Source organism: Carassius auratus, chromosome 20 (assembly GCF_003368295.1).
Source record: "Carassius auratus strain Wakin chromosome 20, ASM336829v1, whole genome shotgun sequence".
Taxonomy (NCBI): Eukaryota; Metazoa; Chordata; class Actinopteri; order Cypriniformes; family Cyprinidae; genus Carassius; species Carassius auratus.
The window spans coordinates 15,694,919-15,720,206 of NC_039262.1; the positions used below are offsets into that span (position 1 = coordinate 15,694,919).

General features: G+C 38.6%; 1 long non-coding RNA gene across 1 annotated transcript in view; it reads right to left on the reverse strand.

The window, feature by feature from the left end:
- The window catches only part of LOC113121024 (uncharacterized), a 33,102-nt gene that overhangs the window by 5,951 nt on the left and 1,863 nt on the right, over nt 1-25,288 (reverse strand). The window contains exons 4-7 of the long non-coding RNA XR_003294663.1: nt 15,172-15,236; nt 14,730-14,800; nt 14,324-14,376; nt 13,452-13,723 (exon numbers count right to left, since the gene is read on the reverse strand). This is a non-coding gene — a long non-coding RNA (uncharacterized LOC113121024). The remainder of the gene's footprint in view (nt 1-13,451; nt 13,724-14,323; nt 14,377-14,729; nt 14,801-15,171; nt 15,237-25,288) is intronic.

Below are 25,288 nucleotides of genomic sequence, written 5' to 3' on the forward strand. Positions count from 1 at the left end.
TCCATTGTGTTATGTAGCATGTACATTTATTGTGTACTTGCAAAAGTATTGTTGAACACTGCATATGCAAAAGCAGCTCCACATAGTTTCAATATTGTCAAAAATACACAGAGCAACCCACACAAATACACACCAACACAGGCATATAAACACAAAATAAAGTGCAGAAAAGCTGGGCAGCGACTGCGCCTCCGTGGTGAGATCTCCCTGAGGACTTCGCGAGAGCACTTTCTTGGCCGATAAGGGAAAGTGCTGCTAATTAATCTGCTTAAGAAAGAGAGGAGGAGGACGAAAAGAGCGAGTGAGAGAGAAAATACACGCTGAGAAAGGGGCTTCCTTTGTGGTAACTCATTAGGAGTGGCGGCCTACATTAGCCATCTGCAGCATGCTGGCCAGACAGAGCCCAGTCGAGTCTGTTCGGGCCAGATCTGCTCCATGCACCAGTGTCCTGGCCCTGGCACACATCCTCAGCATAGCTCCAGCATTAGGATTATCCAACACATTACTGGAAAACACAATCACCCCTGAGCGGCCTCGCAGAGTGAATAGTCTTGGGAAGAGGCGCAGATCTACAACCGAAGTGTGACTAATACACTTACAAATCTTCAGCCATGGAAGTGAAATGGCCTCCAGTTAAATCTAGAGCACATATTGTGTATCGGATGCCTCTGCTTGTGGGGATTGAGAAACGTAGATAATCTTACAATACTGAATGCACCAGCTCAGCTGAAGTGAGTGAGGATGCTGCTAAAAATGAGCCAGGCGGAAGACCTGCGCAGAAGGTTCAGAAAGATTGTTTTCCCTCCTTCTATGGCAAGTCAAAGGCCCCCCAAAAAATCAATTTCTTAATCAAAAGTTCTTATTTTCCTGACCTTTTTTCTAGAAGAAAAACATACCTTTATCTTGTTTTAAACATCAGTTCATGTGTTTTCATTTAAAGCTTAAATATTAAAAACAAGGAGAAATAAAAAGCTGTTTACCACAGGGGTAAGGAAGATAAACCTAATTAAAGATTCATTCTCTGTAAACAAGTTTTCATTTCTTATATCGTTTTTCTGTGTGGAGTCAACTGAACTGTAACTGGGTCCTCAGAACACTACAGTAAAGTGCATCTGCTATAAAAGTAAAGTAATTACTGTTATTTACCTTGTTTTAAAGGTGCTAAGAGGGATGTTAGCCGCTTCACTAACTTCCGCTACTGAATTAGACCGCCAGCCTCTACAAGTCCTGTCCTCCAAACTAACCTGGCTGCTCAAAATGACTGACGGCCAGAGAACGCCTCAAAGTACTCAGACTAAAATAGCTGCCTGTGGTCAGATTCATTTGTTGCAGTTTACATGGCCTGCCCTGAGAATATCAGGCAGCTTTCAGTAATATCTGTCAGACATGACTCAGTCTGTGTCCATGATGCATTTATTCGTTGTACTTTCAAACTGTTAATTTACTGTTTTCACTAATACAAAAAAGCTGCTTGGTTTAGAAGTAAGTGAAGTAAGCACTGTTTAATGCATTACTACACTATTGACAATGGAACTACGTTGTCCACAAAAATTCACTATATATATAAATATTTATATACTGTATATAATGTGGTCCTGCTATTAAATGGAAGATGTCAGAATACAGTGTTTTTGAAAAAGGCAGCCTATGAAGACAGCAGACAGGCAGGAAGCTCATCAAGATTTGGATCAGAGCCATTAGCTCTCAATCTGATTCATATGTCAGACACTCTCGCTCGAACACAGACATACACTGGCTCCAGAGTACAGTGAGCACTGACCCTCCCATGGCCGCCTCTATAAATCACTGATGCAATTCATGATAGACCGTCTGCTCTCCTCTAAACACATTACAATCAGCTGGCTCGGCTCATGGGCGGCACTGAGGCCCTTTAACCGGGCAGAATTAACAGCCTAAACTCCAGTGTCAGATGGGCAAAACACTGTAAACACATCCAATTATTCTTCAAGAGCTCTTTTATGCATTTAATAGCAGGCATCTGCAGCCCAGAGATGAAAGATCAGTGAGCGGAAGAGAAGGAGAAAGAGAGAGAGAATGCAAGAAGAAACAGAGAACAGGACCATTCAGATATGTGTATCTCGAGGACAAGCTCTAAATATGACTGTTGAACTCTGGTCTTCCCCGTCTCTGTTTCCACAGCACTGACCCTTCATGCCCGGCAGGGGCTGACCACATCACAACCCAATCCCCCATAAGCCTCCTGGGTGCCACACTCACATATTACACACATGACTGAGAGTGACACTGAGCTGAACGGCCTCTAGCATGTGACCTGGACCGCTGGGAACCACGAGGGTCCTGTGTGTGTTTGGATGTTACAGGTCAAAATGTGGGTCTTGTATAAGCACACATTCAGTATTGTGTGTGCATACTCTGAAAAGTGAAAGGTAAGTGACTGATGATTTCAGTAGGTATGTGTTTGCTCTGTGAGCTAAGTGTGAATTACAGTGGAGTGAGATGCAGTGGTGTTTGCTAATGCACCTTGCTGGGCAATTTGTCTGCCAAAAACAGGGGTCACATTAAGGCCACAAACTAAATGTGTAAGACATGAGATTGTGAACAAGGTTGACTGAATTTTAATGAATTAAGTCTTTTTTTTTTATTAGTTAAGCTCCAGGCTTTGTATGATGTGTCTCATTAGTATGAATTAGCGCATTGTGAATACAAATTTGGTTACCGACAACGGTATTGATTCTCTGAACATTGAGACACTGATGACTGAGCATTAAAATATCTCTTATCAGCAACATCGCTGTAAACCACTGTTTGAAGGACTGGGTTCGGTAAGATTTAGTAATGTTTCGTGAGTCTCTTTTGCTCACCAAGGATGCATTTATTTGATCAAAAAGTAAAAACAGTAATGTTGTAAAATATTATTAAAATGTAAAGTTTTGTACTTTAATATATCTTAAAATGTAATTCCTGGCTAAACTGAATTTTCAGCATCATTACTCCAGTATTCTGTGCAACATGATCCTTCAAAAAATTATGATTTGCTGCTCAAAGAACATTTTGTGATGAGTGGGGCGGGGCCAAGAGCCATGGGAATCGAGCGAGGCCGGTGGAGTAACTCATAATGAGTGACACCTGCACCTCTCACCGGTCTCGAGTCCCACCGAGGAGCTCCGGCAGGATAGACTGAGGTGTAACGACAGTGAAAGAGAGAGAGGGCCAGGCCTGGATTTTATTTTGTGTTTCGGTTATGTTTGTGCGTGACAGCCCCTCGCGGATGACTGTTTTTTTTGTTTATTTTGTTATTAGAGTTTTATTTAAATCTACGCTGGTTCCGCGTCCTTCTTCCCACCTACGAATTGTTTTACATTGGTGCCTAAAACAGGGAGGAAGGAGGGACACGCTGTCAGAGAGCCCTCGCTGCTGAGGGAGATCACGATGCTGAGGAGATCATGGTGCAGCAGAAAGGTGTGGAGACCACAAGTGGCTGCCCGAGGTGGTGGTGCTTGAATGAGCAAGCAACAGTGTGTCTGGGAACCGGACCGAGAATTTTGTTCTTTTTTCCCTCTCTCCCCTCTCTTGTATCTGTCTCTCCTCATCCTTCCGTCTCCTTTTCTCTCGCCTTGTCTGTTCTTACCCCCAGGTACGCCACAGCCGCCGTGATCAGTTCTCCCGGTTGGGGGGTAGGGGTGGGTTTATGCCGAGAGCCGTGGGAACAGAGCGAGGGGATGTCGTGCTGTTTTGTGTTTATTTTGTTAGAAAAGTTTTATTTCAATTGTCTTCTTCCCGACCAACGAACTGTTACATTTTCATTGTAACTTTATAAAATAAAAAGTTTCTTTATTCTTACTATTGATCAATTTAGTGCATTCTTGCTGAACAAAAGCACCTTTTTAAAGAAAGTCTATTTATATAATCTTACTGACCACAAGCTTTTCAACAGTATAAAATAAAATGCTTCTGGGACAGTTTTTGTTTATTATTCAGCATCATTGTTACAGATAAAAAGTATATTGTCATTACAAAATACACTCTCAGCCTCCATTTCTGTTGAGACTGAATAAAACTTGGTGACAGTTCAGTTGGTGAACATATGCATTTTGAGAATTCTGTAGCAGTGTTAATTTCGTTGACTAAATATTTTCGTCATTATTTTCGTCACGAATATATTTTTGCGGACGAAAACGAAACGAAAACTAAAATAGAAGGCACTGATGGAGACTAAAACTATGACTAAATTGATTGACATTATCGTCAATGAATAAAGGACGAGACGAAAATAGACTGTGACGAAAATCAAATCAGCAGACGGGAGAGATGCGTTAATGAGCAAAAGAACCGGCAAAACAGAACAGACTGCATGAGAGAAGAGAACCAATCAGAGCCTGACTTATTGAGACGTGAAGCGAAGGTTTTCAGTTTTTAAATGAGCTCCCGGGAAGTCGGCATTCGAAGAGGTGATGTCTAAAAGAGCGACAAAATGTCCACAGCTCACTTCATGTTTGACGACAAACAAAACAAAGCGTAAAGCACGCGGAGCGCTCATTCGTGGCAAGAACACAACCAATTTGAAAAGACATTTACAGACGAGCCACCCGGACATTTTCTCAAATGTAATTTCACTACGATGTTCTTTTGTTTATTGAGCTAAGCAAAATTGGAAGACTGCAGTGCGTAGATGTTGTAGCATTAAATATTACGAACTGAAAGTACTGTAAAATAGCCCCTTCTTCAAATTAGATGAGAGCACAATACTAATACGTAATATCATGATAAATACATTTGATTAATACTAATGTTTAGTATATTTTATAATGTTCTACTTGTTGACAATATCACAAATATTTCTATATTAGTCATGTGAAACATGAACGTTCACATCCTATCATTATACATACAAATCTAGCAATATTGTAGTATTTAAAACATACAATATTGCTAGACAAATTAATACCTTATAAAATCTTGTTACTTTTTTTATCCACCTAGCTGCCAACTTATTAAAAATTTACTTTAAATGTATGCACTTATTGTTCAGCTCAGCTGTAAGCTTTAAAGTCCTGGACCTAACGTTATTTTTCTTTTATTGATGGTCAATTGGCAGCTAGTTATTGTTTACATTATCATGACAGTGTTTGTTGCTGCATAAAAGCTTTTGAATCGAAATAAAGACACAGTTGTGTTGAAATAAAGTTGAATTTGTGTTTTATATATTTTGGTTAAGTTTGTTTCCTATACCAGCTGTAAAAAATTGTCTGTTAAACTGTCTGTAAAAATCTGTTATTGATTTTAGTCTTATTTTAGTCGACTAAAATACCAAGCAATTTTAGTCGACTAAAATACCAAGCAATTTTAGTCGACTAAAATAAGACTAAAATTAAAACAAATCAGATGACTAAAACTTGACTAAAACTAAAAAGAATTATAGTCAAAAGACTAAGACTAAAACTAAATTAAAATTTCGTGTCAAAATTAACACTGTTCTGTAGGAGTGAACATACACACTGTGCTACAGCAACATCTTTTATGTCAGGCTAAAAGAGAACTTCATCTGAGACAAAGATATCATAAAGGCGATTAATCAGTCTGCACATGTAAACCAAAGCTTCCAATTTTGCCCTAAGACTAAAGAAATCTTTTATGATCTCTGAAATCTCTTTTAAATCCCAATGTGCACCCAGCTAAAACCAACTTAAAAGAGGATGATCTTTTAGCAGGACCTAAATAGCTGAATCTGACTCAAATATGACAGAACACAATGTTCAGTTTAATATACTGAGTAATGCATTTCATTAAATTGAGAAAAGTCTAACCTAACAAATGTATAGAGAAATCTATATCTTCAGATATACTGTACACAGGAGGTCTGAGGTACATTCACAGACTGCAACATCAGGTAGCATCTGTGCATTGCTTCCCCCTCACAGGATTTTCACAGGTGCCTGGCACCAGGCGAAAGTGTGAAGTCAAAATCGGTACATCTGCAGAACAGAACTGTGACATCTTAACTGAAAGTAAATCACCAGAAACAGATGGATAACCTGCATTATTGAACAGAGTGCTACATTTTGGATGTCCCTCTCCTGACCTATCAGGAGGAGGTAAAAATGGGCCAATCCACAGGTCAGACGGGGTGCCTTTGGGGCCGAATGGGTGAAGCTGCTGAGGACGCCCAGTCCTTATGCCAGTCTTTACACACCCCCCGGCAGCCCGCTCCCGCCCTGGGCCAGATGGTGAATGAGCTGGCTAATGGAGCGAATTCATGCAAGACAAATTTGCCCACTTAACAATCAATCCCAACACTGCTCTGTCATCAATAATTTCCTAGGATCTCCCAGGACTCTTCCAAAGGCAGAATGAAGCACTGATGAAAACACCATCAGGTCTGTGAGAGATAAAGCTTTGAATAAATGAGCAAGCAAACAAAAGCATATAGAGTTCTTTAGTGTGCAGTCCAAAGCATGTTTCCATAAACATATAAACACAACTGAACATGGTTGGACTTGATAAATCGATTAATGTAATAGATTAAATATTATAGTTAATTCTATTCTTAACGCCCATTATAATGTTATATTAAGCCCAAATTCAAAACTATAACCATACATTTTATATTAAAATGCTTGCTTGAAAACCATAAACAGCCTACAGTGATGCTGACAAACAATTTGATTAGGTGGAAGACTGTTTTATTATGATTATTAATATGATGATTATTAATAAAAGTACTGAACATTGATTTCTATAATCATGCCACAGAATGGCCTACTTAATCTAGAATCAATTTAATGCACAGCCTCATGGCTTTTTGCTTCTAGTCTAAATTTGTGCAGTTGTTTCCTCATCTTCTAGCAACATAAATGTAATTCTAGCAGCAAAGTATATGCATTTGAGGACCAAAGCTAACAGTCTATTCACATATGGGTTATATAACACATTGAAGGCTGTAGGGCGGAAATCAAACACTTCCACTATTACTGATGTGTTCTTATGGGCTTTGTAGCTAGGCAACACATTTAAACGGCTCTTAGTGTGTTCTCATTTAAAAAAAAAAAGAAGCTGGCCCAGACTCAGCCATTTCAGAGGGAGCACTTCTGCTCCGCCGGGCCCATATGCCAGTCTGTCAATAATGCATGTCGATGAAATCTGACAGGGGGAAGTAATATTTCTGTTGAGCCAATATCACACGGCAGCTGGCTTTGTGTAAATAAATCTGAGGGGGGAGAAAAGTGTAATGGGTGGAGGCTCTCCACCAGCTTTGGGTGCCAGTACGCAGCTGTAATCCCTGCTTTTCAGCTGGGGGTGTAAGTGTTTAAGTGGTAGGGGCAGTCGGAAAGCAGATTGAGGGGCAGGTCTAAACATAAAATCCTAATATTCATAAATAATTAAAAATTAATTAGCTAAAATATAGATTACTCCATCCCTTTTGCATTAATTCATGCTTAAAACAAATTTAAACCAGTATTCCGATTTCAGAAATAGCTTTAAGCAGAATGAGAAATGTGAAGGTGAAGAATAGAACGAATGTAAACAAAACCAAAACATCAGGCAATGGTGTTCAAACCAGTGTCTAAACTACTTTACAGCTAGTCTGGAATGACCTATAATAGCCAAACAACTATTACCTCTTTGGGAGTGGACCTCATTCCACCTCAAAGTGGTTGCACAGCTAGAAAAATATCAATAATAACCATGAAAAAAATCACTGAACTCATTTTAAACAGTGGGGAAGCTTACACAGAGTCGGTCTGCACTGAGAACAGCAGCAACATACAACAAAAAAGCTTCCCAACAAATACTGACAGAGCATCCTCTTCCTGAAGGACAAAGCCATTATGCATTCAGCTCCTTCTCTCAGATCTAGCATGATGGAGGAGATACAGAGGAAAGACCTGCAATCTGACCCTGGAGGAGGCAACAATTAGGGCCCAGTGGTTTCTACACCTCATGGTGACAAGGCATCTTATCACACTTCCTGCAGGCCACTAAGAAAGGCCCCCAGGGGTCTGACTCGGTGACAAGGCTTCGAGAGAAATAAAGATCCATGAAGGAGAAGAAAGGTGTGATTATACTTATATCTCACCCTCTAGCAGTCCAGAGCAACAGAGAGGAGGTGGGATTTGTCCCTGATTTCACTGTTGTGACTTGACTATTGAGTAGGTGTTTTTGAGTATTTGACCGTCTTGTTTATTGCATTGATGTAAATAGGACAATCTTGTACTATATTATAAAAATACAAAGTTTAAGAAATTATTTTCCATTCATTGTTTTTAACAACATGAAGTGCATTAAACATTATTTTATGTGAATTCATGAATTTGTGCTTTGAAAGACAAAATTAACACCATAATAATTTCAAAATTTCATAATTTTACTGTTCTTATGGTTTTCTGTGATCAAAAAAATGCTGCTTTGGTGAGCACAAGAGACATCTAATGTCAGCTGGCCTACACTTTCGAACCGTAGTGTACACATTTTAAACAGACACCGCAAAATTTCGTATAAAAAACATGCACACACAAATGTGCAATATACTAAAAGTATCCTGTAAACTGCCTCCAACACACATATTATTCACAGTCACCAACCATGGCGCTGTTGAAGCGACTTCTTAATCATTGCCTACCACCAAACAAAACAGTGTGTGGGAGTGAAAACGCCTGAACCGATCACACACGAAGAATTTGACATGCCGCGAAGCCTCCATGGAGCAAGTAGCAATTTTCTTCTCATCAGAGGGACTGCTGCTTAGTAACAGCTTTCGCCCAAAACCTGTAGCGCATTGTGTACGACAAAGCGATCAAAACTTCGCAGTGGCAAGGAAAGTGCACAGGAGGTTCAATCACCTGCAATCACAATAACATCTGTACATGCATATCTGCCCCATGCCACCGGGAGAGAGAGCAGAATCCATTAACGGCTTGGAGTCAGTAGGGAAGATGAGTGGGAGAAGCCTCCTGCTGACACAGCTTGAGAAGTGTGCTGCGACTGAGTCAACCTCCCTCTGTGACTCTAGAGCAGATGGAAGAGAAAGGTAAGAGAGCTCGCAAGGTTTTCAAGATGGCCTCTCGGCATCACCTGCAGATTTCTGGCCTTGTAACATCTGCTGAGGTGAGTGACGAGTGTGAGGTCTATAGAGCACAACAGGCAAGTTTTGGAAGTAAAAATCTCATTAATGTTCTCCATATTTTAACAGTGACATATAAACCTTCCAAGATTTATTGATATATGAGACTGTTATGATTATATATACAACTCCGCTCAACAGTTTGGGGTCAAATAAATGATTTCAAATAAATGCTGTACTTTTGAAATGTATTTTCTTTAAAAAATCCTGAAAATAAACGTATCAGTTTTCACAAAAGTATTAGGTGACACAACTGTTTTCAACATTGATAATAAAAAATGTTTCTTGACCATCCAATCAGCATATTCGAATGATTTCTGAAGGATCATGTGGCACTGAAGACTGAAGTAATGGTGCTAAAAATTCAGCTTTGCATCACAGCAATAAACTACATTCGAAATATATATTCAAATAGAAAACAGTCATTTTCAGTTTTAATAATATTTAATAATATGGGTTTTCTGTATTTTCAACCCCAAATTTGGAAGGGTAATGTGAATCTGTAGAATGCAAGTGTCTGAAATATTTTTGCAATATTGTGGATAACAATCAAATACTATACTCACAGTCCTGAAGCAGTCAATGTCATGGGTTCACCAATCAGAGAAGTCGATGTGGCCAAAAAACCACACCCATAAATGCAAATGACAGTCAAATCAACAAACAACATATGTTTATACAGTATATACTTATTTATGCAATTAATTGACATTTAAAATATATTTAATGACATTTTTTTATAATAAATGTTAATAATCTAATAGTAGTTAGACATTGGAACTTTTCATGGGCCAGGGTAAAAATAAACTTTTGAAAGACATTAGTGCATTTGTGCATTTAAGTATCTTTGCTCATGCCCCATCCCCCCCCCCCCCCTTGAGAAAATGAATGCGAAAATACTTATAGAACTAAGAAAAAAAAAGGGTGGTCTCATTGATTTTTAGCCAAAATGTTCATTCCAAAATGATCAACTACAGCTATTACAAGCACGCTAACATTTGGGTTGTCTTGTAGATCTATGATCAACAATGGATTTCTTTCCCTTATCATTGTGATTTCATTAGCCGCTCTAGAGAGTTATTTCTAGTGACCTCACTATATTAAATGAACAATCCAGCTGCTTTGCCTCAACCAAACATGATTCCCCTCAGCAGGATATGGCTCCTTTACTCCCACCACCAGACATCCTCTGGACTAACAGATCTCAACCCACTGATAAATGGCATCCTCAAACAATAGAGCCCTCCATGCTGAGAAACCCATCCTAAAACCTTTTCACCGAGCTTAGAGGAAGACAACCTGGCACAAGATGATCCTAAGAGGTCCTTCCTATCGCCTTATCTCACTTAGGCCTACGAGTACAACCATAAGAGATTCCCTGTCACAAAAGTCTTTAGAGAACGACTTTGCTATACAGCCAGACGGTTCCACACTGGTCCAGGGTCAACGTGTCCATGCTAGAAACAAACAAAATGACTCATTCTGCTGCTCTTGTTGCTAGGAGGTGGTGAAAGGGGTTTTGGCGACAAGGAGCTCCATTGAGACGGACCGAATGACACACTCCACAGTCGGTTGCCTGGGTTTCCTGCCCTCTAAAATCCAAGTCGATGGGGTCTAACAGTATGGACACTGAAAGCCTGCTGTTATAATAAGCGAAAAGCCATACTGCTGGAAGTGGACTAACGTTAGGGTGAAAACAGAAAGGGAGGGATCTGTAAAACGCATCAGGGCACCCGGGCTCATTGGCCATTTCAGGATGTGCCAGGCAAAATAAATGAGAATGTAGGCCTGGTGGAAAGCACATCTCAGGAATAACTCATACCGTCTGACCTTAAGCTAACATTTATGTATAAATCAATCTCCACTCACATTGTCATGGAGCTAAAATCCAGACTGGATCTGGTAGAGAGCAGAAATACATATACTTCTTCACTCCCAAGTCCCCACGGTCGATGCTGCTCCTTAAATTGTGGGTCTGATTTCAAAGCGGGAGCTGTTACTGTAAAATGAGGATCAGAAACAGGATCAGGCAGCATGCTGGAGCTGTTCTGTCAGGCTGTCACTTTTTCTGAGGTACGCCGAGAAGAGTGGCATAGACAGGTCATCCTCGCGCGCCGAGATCAGATTTACACTTCAAAAAGCAAATCCCAGCAATTTTAAGAACGGTAAGCCTTTACAAAAAGACAAGGCTAGAAAAGGAAAAAGGTTCGAAGAGGTGAAAAAAGGGGGAGGGAAATGAAAGAATAGGAACTAGAGGGCAATTATCTTTTTTATCTTTTTGGAGGAGCGCTTTAACCTTGCTGTTAGTTTGGAGGTCGTGCAGAGGTTCAATCTGGCAGCTGGTGTGTGAAGCTGGTAAAGGGGGAGGGATGTTACCAATTCTACCTGGTTAGCAGAGAGTCTAAGGGGTCTGTCAGCTACTCAAGGCAGTGAAGAAGAGTAACAACAGGACCTAGAAAAATAGAGCAATGACAAATAGATCGATTCAGGCCCAAAAATGAGTTGTGGAACAGCTCATATAAGAAAAAATCTTTGAAGAAATGTGCTTTGATCAGTTGGAGTGTGAGTTGTCTGACAGAAAGCACTGCATGCATTGTGAACAATGTGCAATTGGGCGATTGTAGACATTTATTTCTGCAGACTTAGTCGGTTGAGAAGAGAAAAGTGGCTACTGGCTCTTTTGAAGCATTTATCTCTAAAAGTACTGCGTGAAATATCTTAGACAGTTGCTACTTGCAAGTCATGGCAATGAAACTAAAACTCTTTGCCCTCCCATGACAGCTCATTACAAATGTTCCCATGTTTCAACAAGCTCTCTCAACTGGAGCTGGAACTAAATTCAAGTTTATCATCCAATTTGTTCCACAGTGTCATCAGACTATGATGATTTCATATTTTTACACTGGCCTCTGCTTTTCTGCCAGCTGATGGAGCGAACAAAAGTTCAAGCAAAGTGACTTGCATCATGCCTTGCAACGCTAGAGAATTTTCATGAACAAATATTGATATTAAATTAACAAATGAAGTAAATAAATGTAAAAATGGCTTTTAGGACAAATATAATTTAACAAGGAATTCCTGAATAACATATGGGAAAATTAATTAAGAAATAAAAAACTGACACTACCATTCAAAGGTTTGGTTACATTGTTTTAAAACAATTAGATTCTATTCTACAGCCTAAAAAAGTATTAGATTTTCCACAAAAATATTACACAGCACAAATGTTTTTAGCATTGATTATCAGCTTAGAATTATTTCTAACAGATAATGAAGATCCTAAAGACTGCAGTAATGATTCTGAAAATTCAGCTTGCCGCCACAGGATTAAATTAAAATAACACAATTATTTTAAATTGCGAATACATTTTACAAACATTTCTTGCATTGATAAATGCAGCATTGGTGAGCATTAAAGAATTCTCTGTATAAACATAAAAAAAGTCCACCCGACTCCAAGGTTTTGAAGGGTAGTGTAACAAAACTAATAATTTCAAGAAAATATATTGGATTTCCACCAGGGAAAGAGTGACAACACTGGCCAGCTATGTTTTTATATCTTCAGGATATCCACTATATTTAGATCTAGTGATAAAATCTCTTAGATAAAATCTCAAAGGTAATAAAAGCTATGTGAGAGTTGTATAGTTTGTTTCAAATACGTTCATGAATATAAGATTGAAAACAAAGGGGTCAGTAAATTGCCTTTTCGAAGCTTCAGGATATGAGGTCTCCGACAGCGTTCATATGTCTGATTCATCGTCATCTCACCATTCAGTATGAAATTAGTAATTATCATTAACGAAATGGACTGGAGGAAAGACATCACACAATGAGAAATTATCTTTCAACGCCAAAGTGTAGAAGTCATGATCTTGCGCTCCGTCTGTCGTATATTCATTACTTCTCTCACAGGGACGTTTGGAGCCCTGGAGGACTATTAATTGGAGAAGGGGCAGGCTCCCAGCATGCACTACAGGGTGCCAGGTGATGGCAGACAGACAGTCCTGGCACTGAATTGATGACAAGCTTTCTCCTGGTGGAAATGACTGTGAAGGTCAGCCAAAGGAGCAAAGCAAAGACAAAATGTTGGAGGCCGACAAGAAGAAAAATGTAGTCCTCCAAGGGCAAAGGAACAGCCTTTTTGATCACGTCCTTTGTCTGAGGAACAAAAGAGTCTCTTTGCCACTTGGAGCAGGTCCCCGTTACTTCCAGTACATAAAGACAGACTTAGTGGTTTCAGGGAGTGAAAAACGCAGAAAAAGTTGCAACGCGCACCATGAGCCAACAGTAACCAAGTGAAAAAACAACAACAAATAAACAACAGATTCACTCTTATATAAATCCTCACCTCTTGCCCATGAGGCTTGCAGGTTTTGAGAGGCCAAGATTGCTCTTGTTTGGCTGCTTCTTGCGGCGGGTCAGCTTTTTGCGCCCAGAGCCACCGGCAGGCACATCCTCGGCTTGCTGGGTGGCGTTGCTCCCGCTGCTCTTGCTGTTGAGGTCCCGCAAAACATCATAATTGATCTTACTGGAGATCTTTTTCTGCTCCAGCATCTTCTCTATGGCCTCTCCCGCAGTGCTGGCTAGGATCGGCTCTCGCTTCTTGGACAGCCTCTTTGGCTAGACAAATTGGAATAGGACTTGTTTACAGTGAAAAACAAACATTGGAGTCAGCGCTTACATGGCTCTTATTCATAGAGTCCTTTGGCTTTCTAAAAACATTTCTGAAGGCTAAAAGCATACTGGTAACTTAAGTAAGTGATCATTTCATCTCTTTGGGCATCTGGGTCTCATTTAAACAGTGCATTTTCCCCATTGGGCCTAGATATAATGATGTCAGGCTTACAGCTGTCAACAGCAAAGTGGCAGAATCCCATTAGTAGCCTGGAAAAGCTATCAAGCCCATCTGATCTAGTCACCACCGACCGTGTTCCTCGTGTAGCTAAGTGGAACAAGTCTCTTCACAGTCAGCAAATTGACTACTGTACCTGAAATTGCTATTAGGCTCAAGGCACCTCATTAAAGGTGCAGAGCAGGGCTGGCTAATCCAACCCCGACTGGGAGTCACGGTGCAGATGTCAGAGCAGACAGGTTAAAGAGAGGTGACACTGAGAGCCTGGGGTGAAACCAGAGGAGCAAGGACCTGCAGCGGCTGAGTATCTGAAGACCCTGGCATGTGAGGGAAGCCCAGGCAGTCGTACACAGTCACAGCTTGCTCACCTTCTCTTTACGGGTCCCTTGTTCCTTTTCTTTAGCTATTCTCTCCTCTTTTTCTGGAAAAAAAAAATAAAGGGACACAATGGCTTTATCAAATGTAGTGGTTTAAAGTAGACACGAAAACCAATAAAAAATAAAAACCCAACAAACTCTTAGAATGTCGAGCAGATTAACTTTAGGAGGTTAATATTTTTATTTTTTTAAATCGAACTTAATCTCACGAGGTTCAGTCGTGGGATGAAACTGCAGGAAGCAGTTCTCTGTGCAAGTATTTAAAAACAAAATCCTTCCTTTCACTGAATTTTTATCTCTGCGGTTGAGTAGTCGCTTGCCTTTGACGTCAGCACAGATCGAGTGTATGAGCTTGTGTTAATAAATGCATCAAGCTCTTCTTTTCCTATTGGCTTACCTTTCTGTTCCCTCAAAATATTCCACCCACAGCTCTGTCTTGGCCTCCACCTCTATCTCATTCAAAACGTACTGCAGAGAAGATAACAGGCCTATGCTGATAAGTACAGTACGGCTAAGAAGTGATCATTTATAAATCCGGGATGCAGAACATCAAGACAGTGTTTTGAACTTTACACGACCTGCTAAAGTTCAATAAAAGTTTCAAAATCTATTTTCAGCAAACAACACAGTAATGTGTTACACTGCAAAAAAAAAAGCATTTTTGTCCTAGCTTTTCCACACAAGGCATAACACACGCTTTCAGCATAAGCATAAAGAATTTTTATTTATGTAAATGTATCTTCCTGTAAAGTTGTTTAGATATTTCAACCAACAACAACAAAAAAAACAGTGCAAGTGAATATGTGTTTATCCATAAATCTATTAACAAACCTACATACCATTTCAATTTCCTCTTCATCAATCCCATCTAGATCCAGTTCCCCATTATCTGATATATCCTCCACTATAGAAAGACAGAAAAATTAATAAAGTGAAAAAAACATGATGACAAAGGAGTCTGATTATGTGATTTTTGGGGAAGCAATTCCCATCAGATAGCTTGCAGGCTATTCAGGTGAATTTCCCATTCAGAATGAAACTGAAGAAAACTGTCCTGCTTGACTGGAGTCTGCAGCTGTCAGAGATGGTACACTACACAGGAAGTGCTCTGGTGGCGTTCTCCCAATAACGCACGCACTGCCAGCTCTTTGTTGTGTAATTGCCATTAATAGGCTTAGCAGTGATATGAAAGGATTTTGTGTGTTCCTCAAATACTTTCCCAAATTGTCTTAAAATCCACAGTGTCACATTCATTAATCCCTAAATTAAAATCTCATATTGAGGCAAATATGAACAGCAATGTAACTGTGTGCTACAACACAAAATGTCCTGATGTGACCTCAGATTCACATAAATATGTGCTATAAACACCACCTGAATATAATTAGCAAGTGTCTGTAAGAATATATAAATATAGATGAGATCAGGGCAAGAAAAGAGAGCTGTAAATAGACACGATGAAAGAAAACAATCACAAAATAAAGCAGCATCTCTGCCTGTAAATGGGTAAAGAATTAAAGACGTGAACATTTTGAAATGCAATGTTCAATAGTGTTTACTCAAGATGGATCAAGTATATTAATTAACACAAAAGAAACACCCTGATCCTGAATATCATTTCTCTTTAGTTTTGCATGATCTATTTAAGCTAACCTTTTTAAAAACCTAACCAAAGGATTGAACTAAAGCAAACAACGACATGCAAAAACCTTTCTCTGTAAGTGACTTTAAAGCTGATTTTCATTTGACAAAAAATCTTTCTCCAAATATAAAGAGCTGCAAAGTTGGCCTGGGAAAAGTGTGATTGGATTGGTGGAGCCTCTGTGGATCCAGACCAGATGTTCATTAATTGAACATAGAGAGATCTGAATGTCGTCTCTACTGTGGCCATCCGATTCACATTCACACGCGCCGACATGGCCAGGGAGAACAGATTTAAATATCTGAACTGAGACAAAAGAAAATAGGTCACAATCTGTCCCCATCTCAGATTCTTACACTTGCATGTGTGAGGTTTAAGACACATCACACTACTTCAAAGGCTGTAGTGTCCAGTATCATTTGACTGAGTATCATTTGAGATGCAAACATCAGAGGCACCTTCTAAAAAATGGATTCTAACTCCAGTTTAACAGCCAGGGAAAGAAAAACAAGCCACATTATATAACGTGGGGTCAGCACTGGAATGCTTGAGAGTCCATAGAAAATTTGAGATGGGGGGGGGGGGCAGTAATTTTAATGCATTAGATGTTATTACGGTTTCATTGCCTTTTATAGACCAGATATCTTTGAATCAATCATGACTTTTTTATTCTATTGACAATTCTAGATTTTAAAAGCAACGAATAAATCTAAATCTTTACAATTTTATTAAATAAACAGATTTAGTTATATATATATATATATATATATATATATATATATATATATATATATCATCATTTCAACGAAAGGAGCATACTATTTGCAGTTCCTTGGTATGAAATAGTTTAAAGTCCCCTTAAAAATCTAAACTGTTGACATATTTATTACTAGCTTCCTTAATAACAACACATTCAGATCAATGGCACAGATATTGGAAGGTAAATCTATTCTCCCCTTGAAGACTGAGAATTGTAATTTGGGTGAAGTAATTGTGTAGAAATGTTTTTGTCCTATCACAAGTTCTTTGTCACATGGTTTCAGTCAAAGGCCAGTCTAATATAAAATGTTTGTGGTTGCACTCACTACCTTATTCACACCGTCTGTTACATCTTCTACTATCTCCAATTGCCTGCTCCTCTAACACCTGGTTTTCAACGGGTAGGTGAATTCTAAATCTTTAGCAGGACTGTAATTGAATCCAGGTATATCGTCCATAAGACAGAGATAGGATACTTGCTCAGGCATGGACCAACATGGGCACACTGGTCTATAAGGGAATTGGACTTGTTTGCAGGCATCTCTGAGTGGCTGTCACATATCAAACCTAGTGGAGCAAATCACAGCGTTTCCCCGGAGTGATTGCACAGCCAGCTTGGATAGAAGGGAGAAAGAAAAACAACATGGCGCGATCAGGTTTCTGCTCTTTAGAAGGCTGTCGTGTGGCTGATTGGGGTTGGATAGATGATGGTAGCCTCTCACAAGGAGCTCCAGTTTCGATGGGGGTTGAAAAATGTGAAAGTACTCACTCAAAGGTCACACAGACTAAGCAATACAACCAGCAGGGAATGGCATACAGCTTCAAGACACCAATTTTAGCTACATTTTAAAAGTCACCAATTTTTTATACATTTTGCAGCCAAAAAAAAAGGTCAATTGTAAAATAAATTATCTACAGAATACAGATATATAACAGTCTGTATGGGGAACTTTTTTTTACCCTCCCACAAAACTCTCGAGTCCTATTGGAATGACGAGACCTATAGGGGTGTAGCAGCTTTTGTCAAAAAAAAAAAAAAAAAAAAACATCCAATTCATCTCAAATTGTTTTTTTAATCTTAAAGGGATACTCCACCCCAAACCCTTAAAAGCTTAGTTTGTCTTCGGAACACAAATTAAGATATTTTGGATGAAAACCGGGAGGCTTGTGACTGTCCCATTGACTTCCAAGCAAATGACACTGTCAAGGTCCAGAAAAGTATGAAAGACATCGTTAGAATTCTCCACCTGCCATCAGTGATTCAACCGTAACGTTATAAAGCAACAAGAATACTTTTTGTAAGCGAAGAAAACAAAAATTATGACTTTGTTCAACAATTTGTGTCCTCTGTGTCTCTCAGCATCGCTGTAGTGCCATTTTGGAGAATATCCGCTGAATGCATACTACGTACGCTATTCTGTGTCAGCCACTACACAAGGATACATTTGCAACGTGTTTTTACAATGTGATTTGAACAAAAACAGCGCAACCGTGCAGCGCGGCTGACACAGAAGCTTTCATGGGTTTGGAACAACATGGGGGTAAGTGATTAATGACAAAATTTGCATTTTGGGGTGTAGTATCCCTTTAATGGCAAGAAAGAAATAAGAATATATGTTTTTCATTCAATAGCTCTAAACTAGCACAACAGTAAGAAAGCAATGTGTTAAACTCCACAAATAAATAAATGTACAAAAAAAAAAAAAATCCAAGTACCAATTTTTTTAAAAAAAATGAGTACTTATGAGTTTAAGTAGCTATGTGATGAATCAATGAAAATGTAAGTCATTAGTTATTGTCAAATCAAAATGATACCTGTGGCACCATATTTGATTTGAAATCTGGCTTCACAAAAATGAAAGAGTCTCAGATTTTGAGATGCCCTTTATCATTTTGGATTTTGCAATTGACCCTTCTCAGGGAGTTTAATAAATGTTCGATCTGACCAATAATTACGCTGAATCTAATTAAAGAGCCACAAAACCGTATTTATTGTTTGAATTTCTTAAAAAATGACAACATTTGAAAGCTGATACTTTGTTTAATACCTAAAGTAACCTGCTCTGTCTGGCGTGTTGTCAGTTCCCGGTTTCCTCTTTGCTCAGTGATGTATTTTTCACTGCATGAGATCATGATGTGTAGTGTGAGAGCAGACATAGCACCAGTAACTAAGGGGGGGAAGGTCTTTGCGAAGGGTCAATGAGTATGCAAAAAAAGCTGTGTTAATTCCTTAAAATTCTCCTTATGTGTTCCACAGAGAGAGGAACAGTGTTAGCCAGGTGAGAAAATGATTGAAGACTATTCATTTTTGGGCCCTTGCTTTATTCGTTAATGTTGCACGTTGTTTGTATGATGATATCAAGAATGGAAGACATGATTAAATGCTCATAATCCAATATGCTCAAACATATTTCAGTGAGGATCGAGCCTCTAATAGGAGTATGCACTTGACTGAACATAATCCAGATTACATAATGAATCATATGAATCATTATGCAAATAAACAGATCAGCTTGATGCTCCACTGTGAAATGCCACAGAGATGAATGAGTATTGGGAGCAACATTTGCATTTTGAGATTTTATATGTCATTATATAACTGCAACCTGTGATTTGCTGGAGAAAATAATAATACCTACCATCCGTTTGTTCCCATTGAATCAAATCAATTTAAAGATCAACTGGTATTATCCTTTGAGGATAAATTATTAGATTTCTCATAATGCTAAAAAGAGATGCCCATGTTATGAAGATCCACTGAGAATTACTCTAGATGTAAACTAGCTTCTTTTGCTCAAAACTTAAAAAAGAATCAAAAGATCTTGAGGACTAAGAGTGTTTCACGCTCATACAAAAACGAGGACATGGTGGAAAAAAAACCTCTTGCAATATGGCACGATAACCTCTGAGGGCCTTTTCCAACCTCACCACCTGCTCACACTGTCTGTGCCATGGGCAAGCAGGCCAAGAAGTGAAGAATATATGTGTGTATGTGTGGGTTTTCTTGTCTTCGGGTCAGCTACAGTAGGCAGCTACAGTATATTTTAAATCAGACTCCACATTGACATTCTGCACATGCAGTTAACTATAGATGTGGATGGACTATAAAAGAGCCTTTTGCTCTCCGCTATCCCTCAGCATGTTTTGATCATGTCAAACACATCTGCTTGAAAGGTTAAATGCTGAATTTGCCTGCGGAAGATGTGCTTTCCCATGCGTCATTCAGCAAATGTCCTTCTAAACTAACAGTGACTCTACACGCATTCTCCCATTTCTCTCTCGTTCCCCAAGCCATTGGTCAATCGCTCTGAATCAAGCACAGCTGTCTGACTGCATGCAGGCCATTAAATCGATACTTTACACACGCAAGCAGAAGTGGCATTAACAGCAGAGAGAGGGAGGGACAGCGCTCAGAGCGCACTGGAGCGTGAGGCAGCATCACCACAGCCGAAGCTCAGTGCACAACAGGAAATGAAGTGCAGCAATGCAGTATGGGAGGAGTTACGAGCAGGTGTAATCAATCAGTGTCCCTGCTGCAGAACACTCATGACATGCCTCCTCAATACATACAGACAGGACAATTCCACTTTTTACCCCTGGAAGAGGCACTTAACACTGTAAGCTTTAAGGGCCGTTTACAAGGCATGTTGGTGCTTTTTTTATGGTTTCTATGTAAACATGCATTATCTCACTGGTTTTTCAGGGACTCACAGCATGAGTGCTGCATTTTTGAACAGATTGTACCATTAAATGTACACTGTAAAAAATTTCTTGTTGTTTTTACAAAAACTTTTTGGCAGCTGTGGTTGCCAGAATAATTTTGTAAAAATACAGAAAACTGTAAACACATTTACGTCAAAAACTGTTAATTTTACAATATAAAGCTGTAATTTACAAACAAGAAAATGTGAATATAAACCAGTAAATTCAACAACACACAAAATTAAATCTGTTTTGTACCTTGAAAATACTGACAACCACCATAATAATAAAGATGGTACTGTATAAGAGAAAGCCACATGAAGTATCAAAGCTCATCACAAGTAGCTTCACCACAAGCAGAAGTATATATTAACATATAGAAGGTGCACATTTATGGAAACACAAAACACCATCATGGTAACACACGTGATACTTAAATAATGCAAAAAACTTTCATTAAGCAACAGAAGATGTAACATAAAGCTCAAATGTACATAACTGATAACAAGAACTATTTAAAAACATGATTATTTAAACAAAATACTTTCAAACGTGGAGTGTCACGCAGGGAATTCTGGGAATATCAGTTTACAGTTTTAGACTGTAAATTATACATTGATTTGTTCTTTTTTAACTTCTAAAAGCTGTATAATTAACAGAATTTTACTGTAAATTTACATTAAATGCTTTGTTAGATCTTTTACAGTTTTTCCCTGTATATAGTACGGGAACTTACTGTTAACCTATTATCAGTTTTTTTCCGTAGCGTTTTTACAAAATTTTACAGTTAAAATTACACTTATTTTTTACAGTGTAGAAATATCAACCAATACATGAAAAAAACTAATAATGGCGGATAACCACTATGGTATCAATATAATGTAGTACCCTAGTAGGAAAAGATTGTGTGTGAACAACCCATTCACATAAGTCCATGAGGGGATGAGGAAACTCATTAATATGCTCATTATAAAATCATTAGTGTGCCACATACTAATTTGATTTAAACCTATAAAGTCACATAACTGTCTTCAATAAAATCTATATGCGCCTTTTTATATTAAGCCTTTTTCCACTTACATAGTAAAGAAAAGAAATGGGGAATGAGATTAGTAAATGACACAATCTGTATACAAACTGTTTCGCCTACATGAGCACCACAGGTCATCATAGGAAAGCATGTGTGCTAACTGTTTGGTTCCAAAACAGTAACAGTACTCACTTATGATTCAGAGTCATTTGGAAAATTTGATGAAAAAAAAATATTTGTCTATGCTGGGAAAATTTAGATTATTTTTAAAGCCTGAGTGGTCAATGTTCTCTGTAAACCTGTGATGCCGGTACAATATGTTTTTTTTTTTTTTTTCCTTAATGCTGCAAGCTGCTCATCACACCAGAACATCACAATATCCTGATTTCAAAGATCCAGGAAAGGGAGGGTCACATGAAGCTTTGTGAGAACAGACAGGCCTCTCCTTTGAGGAAAGTTCCTCTCTATATCTCAGTTGTGGATATGTTGGCCAATGCCTGGCATTTGAAATGGCAAAGTTCAAACAAGGTTCATAAAACCATGGCAAGCCCAAGGGAAAATCCTTCCTGTATTTTTATCTTTTCATTCTCTCACTCTCACGCACTCGGAGAGTCAATCTGAAATGCATTACCCAGGATCTGGTGGCCAGCTCTGTATGGGGTTGGAATATATTGAATAGTGAAAAACAAGAATTGATAATGGACTCCCAAACCCATTTATCATCATCAGATAAAATTCATATTTCACTGCACTTGCTGGTCTGGAAAAATATATATTGATTAAATAAGCGGGACTCCTTAGATGCCTCTCGAGGGAGATTTCTAGGTTAAAACTGGTGCGCCGGTGGGAAGCGAACCTGCGTGAAACAGATGCTATTGATGGAAAGGAGGCTATAGAACTGGCCAGTCGCTCCCTTCACTGCAGAGAAAGTGAGAGAACGAAAGAGAGAGAGTGAATCTCATGTACCCCAAGAGAAGTGAAGAGACAGACAGTCTGAAAGAGTGAGACACTTCAGTACCGACAGCCTGTCAGAGTGAGAGAGGCATCTGCCAGACCTCACACACACACACACACACATTCTTGGTCACTTGCTTTCTACCTCTTTCACTCACTCTCACTTTGTATGTGTCCGTCTCATGTGTTGCCTATTTAGATAACACAAAATGTATGCAGACCTGCATACTGCAGCAGTTTAAAAATGCAAGTTTTTGCACTTTTGCACTTTCCTGCTACACTAAAATATGCCTGCTTATAATACGATTATAAATACTAATAAAGTGATAATACTTAAAAGTAAAATAAAATAACATACAATAAAAACAGACTGGTCAACTATACAAGGTGTTTCCTTCCCGGAGGCCCAAGAAGATAGGATAGGCTCCAGCATCCTTGTGACATTAAATAAAATAAAATTGTAATTTGGCTCATATCTGTTAATAATATTCATTTTTACATCCTCATGACCTTCAAAAAATAATAAAATAAAATTATAATCCTATAATATTTTCTTGATAGCTGTAGAATTTTTTTTGAATATATATGCACATTCTTTCATAGTTTTTTGTGCTTTCTTGTTGAGAGCCAATTTGAATTCTACATTCTGGTTTTTGCTTAAACAATTCCCATAAATCAATTATTTCTTGCTCTTTGTAATTTTGTCTTCATTTTTCAGTGCACACATAAACACACATTCACAGTCCAACATTTAGAGTGACCAGAGATGCATCTGTGGCCTTCATAGTCTGCTGTATGTATTGTTGTGAGCAGTGAGAGTCATCCATGCTAAGTGGAACCCCAGAAAGCCGTCTGCATGAGTGACTCTAAGAGGCTTTCAGTCCTGCAAAATCATCACCTTCTCGTGCAAAAGTACAATGATGATGAAGGAAATGTATCAGCAAACTGCCATAGCAGAAATAGTCCACGCAAAGCTGCTCAGACAGCAAATCACAGTCTGAACTGCTTTAAAATAAAGCAGCTCGGCTCAGATCTCCTAGATCTGGCCTCAGGAGACATATGCTGCGTCAGATAAAGCACTGCTCCTCGTCACTCAGAGCTGCAGGGAACACTTAGGTCGAGGAGCCGTCGGGGTCAGGGTCAAAGGTTAAAAGGGAACAACCCGAGTTCAGCTAGCGAGCAGGTGCTGAGGTCAGAAAAGTATTCCTGGGCAGATCTTGTGATATTCTGTCCTGTCACTATGACATTTTATTTTCAGTGTGGTCTTTGATGAATTTCAGTAATCTAAAGCTCTCGGTAAATCAAGAAATCTGTTGCAGATAGCCACCTCAATCAATGCAACCTGACCAAAAGATGGTTCGTAGATCAAGAAAGACCAGTAACTTTTTCAGTAAGTTTCTTGTGCAGCAAATCGTCACATTAGAATGATTTCTGAAGGATCATGTGACCCTGAAGACTGAAGTAATCATGCTTCAAATTCAGCTTTGCCGTCACAGGACTAATGCTATTTTCAAATATTTTAATATAGAAATTGTAATACTTTTTCACAATATTACAGTTTTTCTAGTATTTTTGATCAAATAGAAGCAGCCAGCAGTGTATGGTTTTTAACTGAACCCACACATGTTGAACGACAGTCAAATAACAAATACAGTCATCTGTGCAAGTAAAAGAGGACAGCATTTAATAACCTCGGAGTAAAGCTCCATACGTTTCCCGTCTCTGAAATCATATGCTCGCTATAAACTGAAATGAGATCATCATAAAAACACTATAATGAGAAAGTACATCTGTGGCTTTTGCTCTGCTGTTCAGCATGAAGCGGACAGATTGGAGCAGCTCTTATTAAAAGTCTTAAAAGGATTTCAAAAAGCTCTAAGTGATTATGTCTGGCATAGCCTCCATCGGAGCGCTGACTTTCACAATAGCAAAGGGTTAAAGCTTTCCTCAAGATTAAACATTCACCACACTTCCTACAGTCATCCATCTTATAACAAAGAAACCCAGTGGCTTTGAAGATAGAGTCAGGAAATATTTCATTTAAACTGACAAATGGACCACAAGAGTTTGGACCCATATAAAAACGGCATAAAATATAATTAATAATATAATATTATTATAAAATTATGAATTAAGCAATTAAGATAATTTATGAAATAATATGAAGAGTTCAGATGCAAAATCCTCTAAGTGCCATTTGAAATGTTATTCTAAAAAAATCATTATATGCACTGACGATAAATTTACAATAGGACAATTTCTATAAATAAGGAATCGTCAGTTTTGCTTTCATGATGAATTTCAATACTGTGGCTAATCTGATTACGCATTCAGCCATACCAATAATCATACACAATACCTGATCCCTAAATTTCCAAGAAAGGTTCAGTCATCTGTGACCAGAATTCATTTAGTCTATTTTCCAGATTTTCCCATGACCTTTCATGATTGCTGTGACTTTTCCAGGCCTGGAAATCAAACCATGGAAATCCCTAATATTTCCAAGTTTTCCAGGACTGTGGGAACCCTGGTACTCTGAGCCCTAATCAACACCTTGTACCACATTTCCCCTTAAAATGCCAACAGAAAATGTGAAAGGTTTGCAATTCCATCTAGAATAGTGGTTCCAGACTTTTAAAAGCACCCAAACATCATACAATTATTTAATAATTAATATAAGTATTTGAATGAATATTTTAAGGAAATCTTAATTAATTTACTATTAAATTAAATTAATTTAATAAACACTAAAAATAAAGATGTAAAACATCAAACTGAGTTTTTCTTTATTAATAAATTATGTGACTTATTTATTTTATTACCAGAGAGGTAATACTCATCAGTTTGAATAATATCTTGTCTTGGGAGT